The sequence below is a fragment of the Piliocolobus tephrosceles genome, unplaced genomic scaffold (genome assembly GCF_002776525.5).
Source record: "Piliocolobus tephrosceles isolate RC106 unplaced genomic scaffold, ASM277652v3 unscaffolded_22120, whole genome shotgun sequence".
Lineage (NCBI taxonomy): Eukaryota > Metazoa > Chordata > Mammalia > Primates > Cercopithecidae > Piliocolobus > Piliocolobus tephrosceles.
This window is the reverse complement of record NW_022304445.1, coordinates 2,620-11,790: the sequence shown is the minus strand read 5'-3', so window position 1 is coordinate 11,790 and position 9,171 is coordinate 2,620. Positions and strand designations below refer to the sequence as shown.

At 41.3% G+C, this 9,171-nt stretch overlaps 1 pseudogene; it reads right to left on the bottom strand.

The window, feature by feature from the left end:
* Positions 1-7,724: 7,724 nt before the first annotated feature.
* Positions 7,725-8,287, bottom strand: LOC111531231 (annotated as a pseudogene).
* Between the last annotated feature and the right edge of the window lie 884 nt (positions 8,288-9,171).

Sequence of the window (9,171 nt, the reverse complement as noted above, 5' to 3'; positions counted from 1 at the left end):
ATACAGTGTAATACTTTTTGTTTTAGACAAGCAGCCACATGTCTTCACGAAATTAAGAAAATGAGTGTGAATGTGACATGTGGATGTGCATCATTCCTGTTGTTAATTGTTCCTTTCTGTATATCTGGGTCACCATCTAGTATCATTTCCCTTCAACCTGAAGAATTTCCTTTAAAATTAAATGTAGTACAGGACCCCTAGGAAATGAATTTTATGGCTTTGATGATCTAAAAATGTCTTTTTTTTTTCCTCCCCCTCCCCCCCCCCCCCCCCCTTTTTTTTTTTTTTTTTTTTTTTGCTAATTAGGGCATTTACGTTTAAGAAAATTCACCAGTTTTAGCTGTGCTTCTTGGTGAATATTGGTAATTATTTATAGTCGTGTAACTACCATACTGCCCAGTAGAGAAACCCTGAAAGCAGAGAACCCCCTGCCAGGCTCCTCCACTGCTTTGGAGTCCTTTCCCCTGCTCCTTTTCCCTACCTCCTGCTTCCCCAGCCCTTCTCTCTGCCCTCATCCCTCACACCCTCCTCTCCTCTTAGTTTAATTCTTGCCTCCCACCCTCACCCCTTCCCTTCACTCAACCACCGCTCTGTTTTCTGTCACTGCAATAGTGAAATTTCTAGAATTTAATGGACATGCAGTCATATGATATGTAGTCCTTTGTTTGGTCTCTCCCTTAGCATAACGGTGTTTAAGATGATGCCATTCACTCATTTTTGTTGCTGAGCAGCTGCTGAGTATTGCTGGAATCCCAGTTATTCATTGGTTTCTCTATTCTCTAGTTGATTGACATGTGGATTACTCCAGCTAGGGTTTGTTATTAATGAAGCCACTAGAAATAACTGCTTACAAGTGTGACCTTACATTTTTATTTTTTTAGGATAAATACATATTTGTGGAATTGCTGGGTCATGTGGTAGCAGACGGGTAGCTGTATAAGAAATTGCCATACTGCTTTACAAGTTGACTGCCACATTTTTTGCATTCCTACCAGCAATATCAGACATTCCTATTTATTCCATATACTTGACAGTATTTAGACTTATCAAATGTCTTTTTAACTTTACCTATTCTAGGTGATGTGTGATGGCTTCTCATTGTGGTTTTAACTTGCACTTCTTAGATGACTCGTATTGTTTACTATCTTTTCATGTTCGTCTAAGTGACTTATTACATATATTTTATGAACTATTTTGCAAATTTAATGATTAATTCCAGAGACTTTTTCAGAATCTCCTAGTGTTTTCTACATATGCAATGAAGCTGGTGACAAAGAAAGATTTTTGTTTCTTCCTTTCCTATCTATTGATCTTTTTTCTTTTACAATTATTTTTATTTGGTAGACATGAGGTCTCACTATCAGGCTGGTCTCCAACTCCTGAACTCAAGTGATCCTCCCACCTCAGCCTCCCAAAATACAGGGATTACAGGCATGAGCCACCGTGCCCTGTCCTTCTATTGGTCTCATTTCATTTTCTTGCCATGTTGCACTGGTTAGGATGCCTGTTAGGTGTTTAAGCAAGAATGACGAGAGCTCACATGTTTGTTTACAAAGAACTTAAACAAATTTACAAGAAAAAAAAAACAGCCCCATCAAAAATTTGCAAAGGATATGAATAGACACTTCTCAGAAGAAGAAACATACGAAAAAAAGCTCAATATCAATGATCATTAGAGAAAAGCAAATCAAAACCACAATGATGTACTATCTCCTGCCAGTTAGAATGGCAATTATTAAAAAGTGAAGAAACAATAGATGCTGGCGAGACTGTGGAGAAATAGGAATGCTTTTCCACTGTTGGTGGGAATGTAAAATAGTTCAACCATTGTGGAGGATGGTGTGACCATTCCTCAAAGATCTACAACCAGAAATACTATTTGACCCAGCAACCCCATTACTGGGTATACACCCAAAGGAATATGAATCACTCTACTATAAAGACACATGCACACGTATGTTTATTGAAGCACTGTATTCAATAGCAAAGACATGGAACCAACCAACATGCCCATCAGTGATAGTCTGGGTAAAGAAAATGTGGTAGATATACACCATGGAATACTACACAGTCATAAAAAGAAATGAGTTCATGTCCTTTGCAGAAACATGGATGAAGCTGGAAGTCATCATCCTCAGCAGACTAACATGGGAACAGAAAACCTAACACCGCATGTTCTCACTCCTAAGTGGGAGTTGAACAATGAGAACACATGGACACAGTGAGAGGAACAACACACACCAAGGCCTGTTGGGGAGTCGGGGGGAGGGGAGGGAACTTAGAGGATGGGTGAAAGGGTGCAGCAAACCACCATGGCAGACTACACACAAGTAACAAACCTGCACGTTCTGTACATGTATCCTGGAACTTAAAGTAAAATAAGTTAAATAAAAAAAGAAAGTGCATGTCTTACATGTACACATATGTTTATTGAACCACTATTCACAATAGCAAAGACTTGGAATCAACCTAAATGACCATCAATTGTAGACTGAATAAAGAAAATGTGACACTTATACACTGTAGAATACTATACAGCCATAAAAAGAATGAGATTATGTCCTTTGCAGGAACATGGATGGAGTTGGAGGTCATTATTCTTAGCAAACTAATGCAGGAACAGAAAACTATATATCACATGTTCTCACTTATAAGTGGGAGCTAAATGATGAGAATACATGGGCACGTAGAGGGGAACAACACACACTGGGGTCCACTTGAGGGTGGAGGGTGGGAGGAGGGAGAGGATCAGGAAAAATAGCTAATGGGTACTAAGGCTTAATACTTGGGTGGATACTAATGGGTATAGAAATAATCTGTACAACAAAACCCATGACACAAGTTTACCTATATAACCTGCCCATATGCCCCTCAACTAAAAATAAAAGTTAAATTAAAACAAACAAACAAAGTGCATGTCTGGAAAAAGCATATGGTTGGGTTCCGTGTTTTTTTAAACCCAGTTACACAATCTCTGCCCTTCATTAAAGAGTTGATTCATATAGTTGTTTGTCATTATTGATATGATAAGTTTTAGGTCTCCCATGTTATTTTCCCAGTTCTGGTTTCTCTGTTCCTCTTGTCCTGACCCATGTCTTCTTATTAGAAACCATAGAAACAAAAGAAAGTAGAATAGCATCTTTAAAGTGCTGGAGGACAAAAAGGTTAACTAAGAATTCTATATCCAGCATAGATGTCCTTCAAGGATAGGCAAATAAGGAGATATTTCAGGTAAAAGAAAATTAAGAGAATTTCTCGCCAGCAGATCTCTACAATAACAACTGGTAAAGAAAATTCTTCAGACTAGAGACAAATGATACCAGGTGGAAAATGAGATGATCAGAAAAGATGAAGATGATCAAAAATAGTAAATACTGAGCTAAGTACAAAAGGCTATCTTGCTCCCCTCATTTATTCTTACTTTACATGCATAGAACTGTTTAAAGTAAGAAAAAGTTTTTTATCGTCAGACTTACAACCTATATAGATATATTCCATGTAATATCTATACCATAAAAGATGGACATTTTGCAGAGGATAAATGATTGCAATATTTCTATATTTATGGGTACTTGTACTTTTTTTTTTTTTTTGAGACGGAGTCTTGCTCTGTCACCCAGGCTGGAGTGCAGTGGTTGGATCTCAGCTCACTGCAACCTCCGCCTCCCGGGTTCACGCCATTCTCCTGCCTCAGCCTCCCGAGTAGCTGGGACCACAGTCGCCCACCACCTCGCCCGGCTAATTTTTTGTATTTTTAGTAGAGACGAGGTTTCACCGTGTTAGCCAGGATGGTCTGGATCTCCTGACTTCGTGATCCGCCCGTCTCGGCCTCCCAAAGTGCTGGGATTACAGGCGTGAGCCACCGCACCCAGCCGGGTACTAGTACATTATTAACTGAAAGTAGACTGTGAAATGTTAAGAATGTATTAAGTTCTGAAGGAAATCGCAACTATAAAAACCATTCAAAAGATCAACAAATCTTGGAGATGGTTTTTTGAAAACAAATCCCAGCCAGTCTTGAGTCTCATCATCCTACGACTTCAGAACTATTGCGAATACAAAAGTAATCACAGAACAGTCCTGCCCAGAAAGAGGAGTTATCCCTAAATACGGTGGCCCTGGGACAGTTGGCCCTTCCTGCTGGACCTCTTCCACATGGGCACTTTCTGCAGTGACTTTTTGTCCTGCTATTCCACTCTACCCAGTGTCCCGACCCAAGAGACAAGGGGCGTCTGCTGCTGTGTCCATACTTGGAGAAGGAAACCTTGATGGTGTCAATTACAAGCCAGGCATGACAGCTCACCCCTGTAATCCCAGCAGTTCAGGATGCCAAGGCAAGAGGATTGCTGGAGATCAGAAGTTGGAGACCAGCTTGGACAACATTGTGACACGCTCATCTCTAAAAGATACAAAAATAAGTAAACTTAGCTGGGCCTGGTGGTCGACGCTTGTATTCGCAGGTATTGGGAAGGCTGAGATGGGAAGATCCCTTGAGCTTATGGTTCAAGGCTGCAGTGAGCTATGGTCGCACCACTGGTCTCCAATCCAGGCCACAGAATGAGATCTTGACTCAAAAAAATACATTGTAAACTTTTGCTCACTGTGGGTATTTTTATTTATTATTTATTCAATATGTATTTTGATTTTATTTTACTGGCAGCACAACAAACCAGGACATGCAGAAACTAGAAATCACATCCACTTTCCAGTGGTAAAAAGTCCAGTCCAGGGAGGTGAGAAGGAGACAGTCCTCATTAGGGCTGAGGATTCAGGGAGAATGAGATGGGCTGGGCAGGAAAGGTTTTTGTTTATTTGTTTGTTCTCTGTGAATGAATGTAACTTTTTATTATGATAGAGTTGTTTTATTAAAGAAATAGATGAAAATGATTAAGTAAAATCAAATGGCTCTAAAAGTCTTACAATGAAAGCAATAATCCTGCCATTTGTTCTTTCCAGAGACAAGCACTTTTCATTCTCTCAGTTTTTCCTTCTGGTAGTTGCCTTCATGGATTTTTCCAAATTATTATTTTTTCAGTTTTTCAAATGGGTGCATATATTAATACATGTAATTTTTAAAAGCCTCTTCAGTTTATAATGCATCCTAACCGTCCCCTGCCCCATCCCTCCCAATCTTCCGGAGCAATGATTTTCAACTCTTTTAGCAATGTCTTCTGTTTTTCTCCTCACATAACTACTTAGTCATTTCTTGATTATTTTCCACATTTTAAGTGATTTCTTGAATGACAGATGAGGATTTAGCTCTTACACCATCACTATCTTCACTTTTCCTCCCATATTGTCCCAAAGTAGTTACCAGAGTTAGGGGCTAAGCAGTCACCGCATCATTATGACTATGTACATATTGTTCATTGTTGAGAAGAACAGAGTATTATGCTCTTACTTCCTACCCTGTACTTCCTTCTGCCCTAGAATTGATGATTGCCTAACCAGTCTTCCCCCTTGTTTTTTTCACTTTTGCTTTATCTTCAATGAATTTCTTTACAAATGCCCCAAATCTGGCAATAACCTATTATTATTTTTAAGAGAAGGGAATCTCACTATGGTGGCCAGGCTGGTCTGGAAATGTTGGACTCAAGCCAACCTCTTGCTTTTAGCCTCCTGAGTAGCTGGAACTGCTGGCATGAGTCATTCCACCCAGCTAACCTATTAATATTTCCACTTTTGTTTGTTTGTTTTTTGTTTGAAGCCAGCTCCTTAGCTGGAATATTGCCTGTGTTGGATCCTATTTGCTGGATCCATGTCATTCTCTGGTTTGTCTACTCCTTCATTTTGCTGGAGTATTTTCTCCAATAGCTTCCCAAGAAAGGGTCCATGGAGGTAACCCCTGAGTCTTTGCTTGTCTAAAAATGTATTATTTTACCTTCACCCTTGATTATTTGGCTGAATACAGATTTATCTGTTGAAAATCACTTTCTTTCTAGAATTCTGAAGTCATGCTTCCATTGTTTTCAGCTTTCTTTTTGAGACAGGGTCTCTTCTGTCACCCAGGCTGGAATGCAGTGGTGCAATCACAACTCCCTGCAGCCGTGACCGCGCAGGCTCAATTCATCCACCTCAGCCCCTGAGCAGATGGGACTACAGGTGGGCGCCATAGTGCCCAGCCAATTTTTGTATTTTTTGTAGAGATGGGGCTTCACCATGTTGCCCAAGCTGGTCTCAAGGGATATGCCTGTCTCTGCCTCCCAAAATGCTGAGCCAATGTGTTACAGGCGTGAGCCACTGTGCCCGGCCAGTTTTTCTTGTATTCTCTCTTTTCTTCCTTCATTTCTCAAAGGCATCTCAAACTCAGTGGGCCCCAAACCAAAGTCAAATGCCATCAGAATATCCTGCTACTTTCAATTTTAAAATATATGTTAAATCACACTTTCTTATTACATGCAATCTTCTGGTTCAAACTACCACAATCCCTCACTTGAACTTAGAATTGGATTTCCTGCTTCTGTATTTGTTTAAACCATAAAATATTTCAAATAAACCATGTGTGGCCTTATACTTTTTACTACATAAAAAGAATAAAGATCTGCCAGGTGCGGTGGCTCATGCCTGTAATCCCAGCACTTTGGGAGGCTGAGGCAGGAGGATGACTTGAGGTCAGGAGTTTGAGACCAGCCTGACCAACATGGTGAAACCTCGTCTGCACCAAAAACACAAAATTAGCTGGTGTCGTGGTGCACACCTGTAGTCCCATCTACTTGGGAGCCTGAGGCAGGGGAATTGCTTGAACCTGGGAAGTCGGACGTTGCAGTGAGCTGAGGTCACACCATTGCACTCCATCTGGGTAACAAGAACGAAACTCTGTCAAAAAAAAAAAAAAAGATATGAAGAGGTTATATACTTAAACATGGAATTGCTTTAAGTGTTTGCCATTCACGGTTCCCATGCATGCCAGCAGCTTCTTACTGCAAACACCTGGGACTTGCTATAGAACAGCTGGAGTACGTTCCACCCACACACAGGACAGGGACCTGACAACCAATGAGTGGAGGATCAATAATACTCCAGCTTTCTCCCCTCCGTTTCCCCGTATCTCAGCAGTATGGAGCTTGATACCGATGAGAACCTGCTCACTGACTTTAAACTGCTTTTCTTACCTTCTCAGTTCATTTCTCCATACTTCAATTGATGCTTTCTGGTAAGACCTAGCAAATAAACTGTTTTCACTGAAATTTCAGTCGTAGAATCTGCTTTGGCTTCCCCAGTCTAAGACAGAAATATATTCATTGTCCCATCACTGAAATTTCAGGTTGTTTTCAGTTTTTCACTGTTACAAACAAGACTGCAACATATGTCTACAAACCTCTAGATATACACGTAGGAAGATTTTGGTATTTCCCACTAGTGAAACTGCTCAATCCGAGGGTATGTGCATCTTCATCTTTAATAAATACTACCCACATTTGAAAAGCCTGACAATGTCAAGGACTGGCCAGAGTCCCATGTGTGATGGGTGTGGAATGGCAGCTCACTGTAGCAGGTGCGGGGACTCAGTTGGGGTCTTGGAGAGGCACTTAGTTATAGCAAGAATGTTTCATAAATGGTATCTGATATATTTAAGACTAGTGCCGAATAAAAACACATTGCTTAGAAATAATTATTCATAGATCCTAAGTCAACAAAAGTCTTTTTCTTCTCATGTAAAAATATATAATTTTCTTTCCCGAGGGAGGGAGAACAACTTAAAATAAACCAGAAACACCTTCATATTAATCATTCTTCTCATATACTTCAAATTTGAACTTAATGTCTTTCTCCTCCTGGACATCAGAGAGAACACCTGAGTATTCTAGCAGAAGTTTATATTTTTCCAAAATTAATTTCTGGAAAAAACGTGTCACTTTCAAAGTCCCACATGATCCTTGTCACAAATAGTTGAAGATGGCCTGGGTGATTCATGGCTTCCTTATAAACAGAACTGCCACCAACTATCCAAATCATCTCTACTTTATTTGCTAATTCTGGTTGTTCCGTAAGTTTTAAGATATCATCCAGACTTCTGGCAAGAAAATGAGCTCCTTGTGGAGGTTCCTTGAGTTCTCTGCTGAGAACTAAATTAATTCTATCCTTTAAAGATCGATTCTTCTCAGGAATGGAGAACCAGATCTTCCTACACGTAACACCAGATTCTGTTTACCTTCTCCTGAAGAGTCTGTGTCATTCTCTGGAAATACCTAAATTCATTCCTGAGCGGCGGCCAGGGCAGGTCCCCGTTCTTGCTAATGCCTATGTTCTGGGACATAGCGACGATGCAGTTTAGCAAACAAACCATGACAGCAGCGGTGAGCACCTCCGAGCCCGCTCGCTACACCAGAACGCGCGGCCAAGATTGGCTGGAAGGTTTTTACTTGGGACCTGGAAGATGAGCAATGACATCTCTCTCTCTACCTCAAAGCTCGTCCTGAGCATTCACCTCCTGGGAGCAGCAGCAGCGCGGCAGCGCCACCTGGTGGTCCATGAGCTTCCTTTTGCAGATCACTCACAGCCCTGAGACCCTCCTCTCCTTTCCATGCACCTGGAATTTCTTCACTGGACGCCAGCCTGAGTCAAGTTTCTTGTAAAGCAAAAGAAGCGCACAGGGCTTGCTCATGGAGTCCCTGCACAAAGTGGCCTTGGGGGCTGCGATGGACACTGCATGGGCACAGCAATTGAGTCGCCACTCACCAAGGCTGACCTGGCAGCTGCCACTGCTGAGGGCCCAGCCAACCAAAAGCAGCTGGTTTTTTTGGACGGAGAAATAAAACAGGAAATGGTAATTAAGAATAAAATAACATTATGATAGATAAATATGCCACTAAAGATATAGTAGCAGTTTAAATAACTTTGAGACTATGAACAAGATTATGCTAATGGAGAGAAGTTATTACAAGTAGAGAAAGCTGGAGTATTGCTCCTCCCCTCCTTGGTTGTCAGCTCCCTGTCCTGTATGTGGGTGGAACGTACTCCAGTTGCTCTATAGCAAAATATTGTAGGAGGAGGAATGGTGTCATCTCCACCTTTGGCGAGATCCATGTCACCGTGTTCAGGGGAAGGGCCATGAACTCCCCATGCACAGAGGAGGCTCTGGCCATAAAGGCGCCTGTGGGAGAGGTGAGCACCCGCTCCCTCTACACTGATGGCCAAGAGCCTGCAGACGGCGGAGAAGGCTTCCCCTCA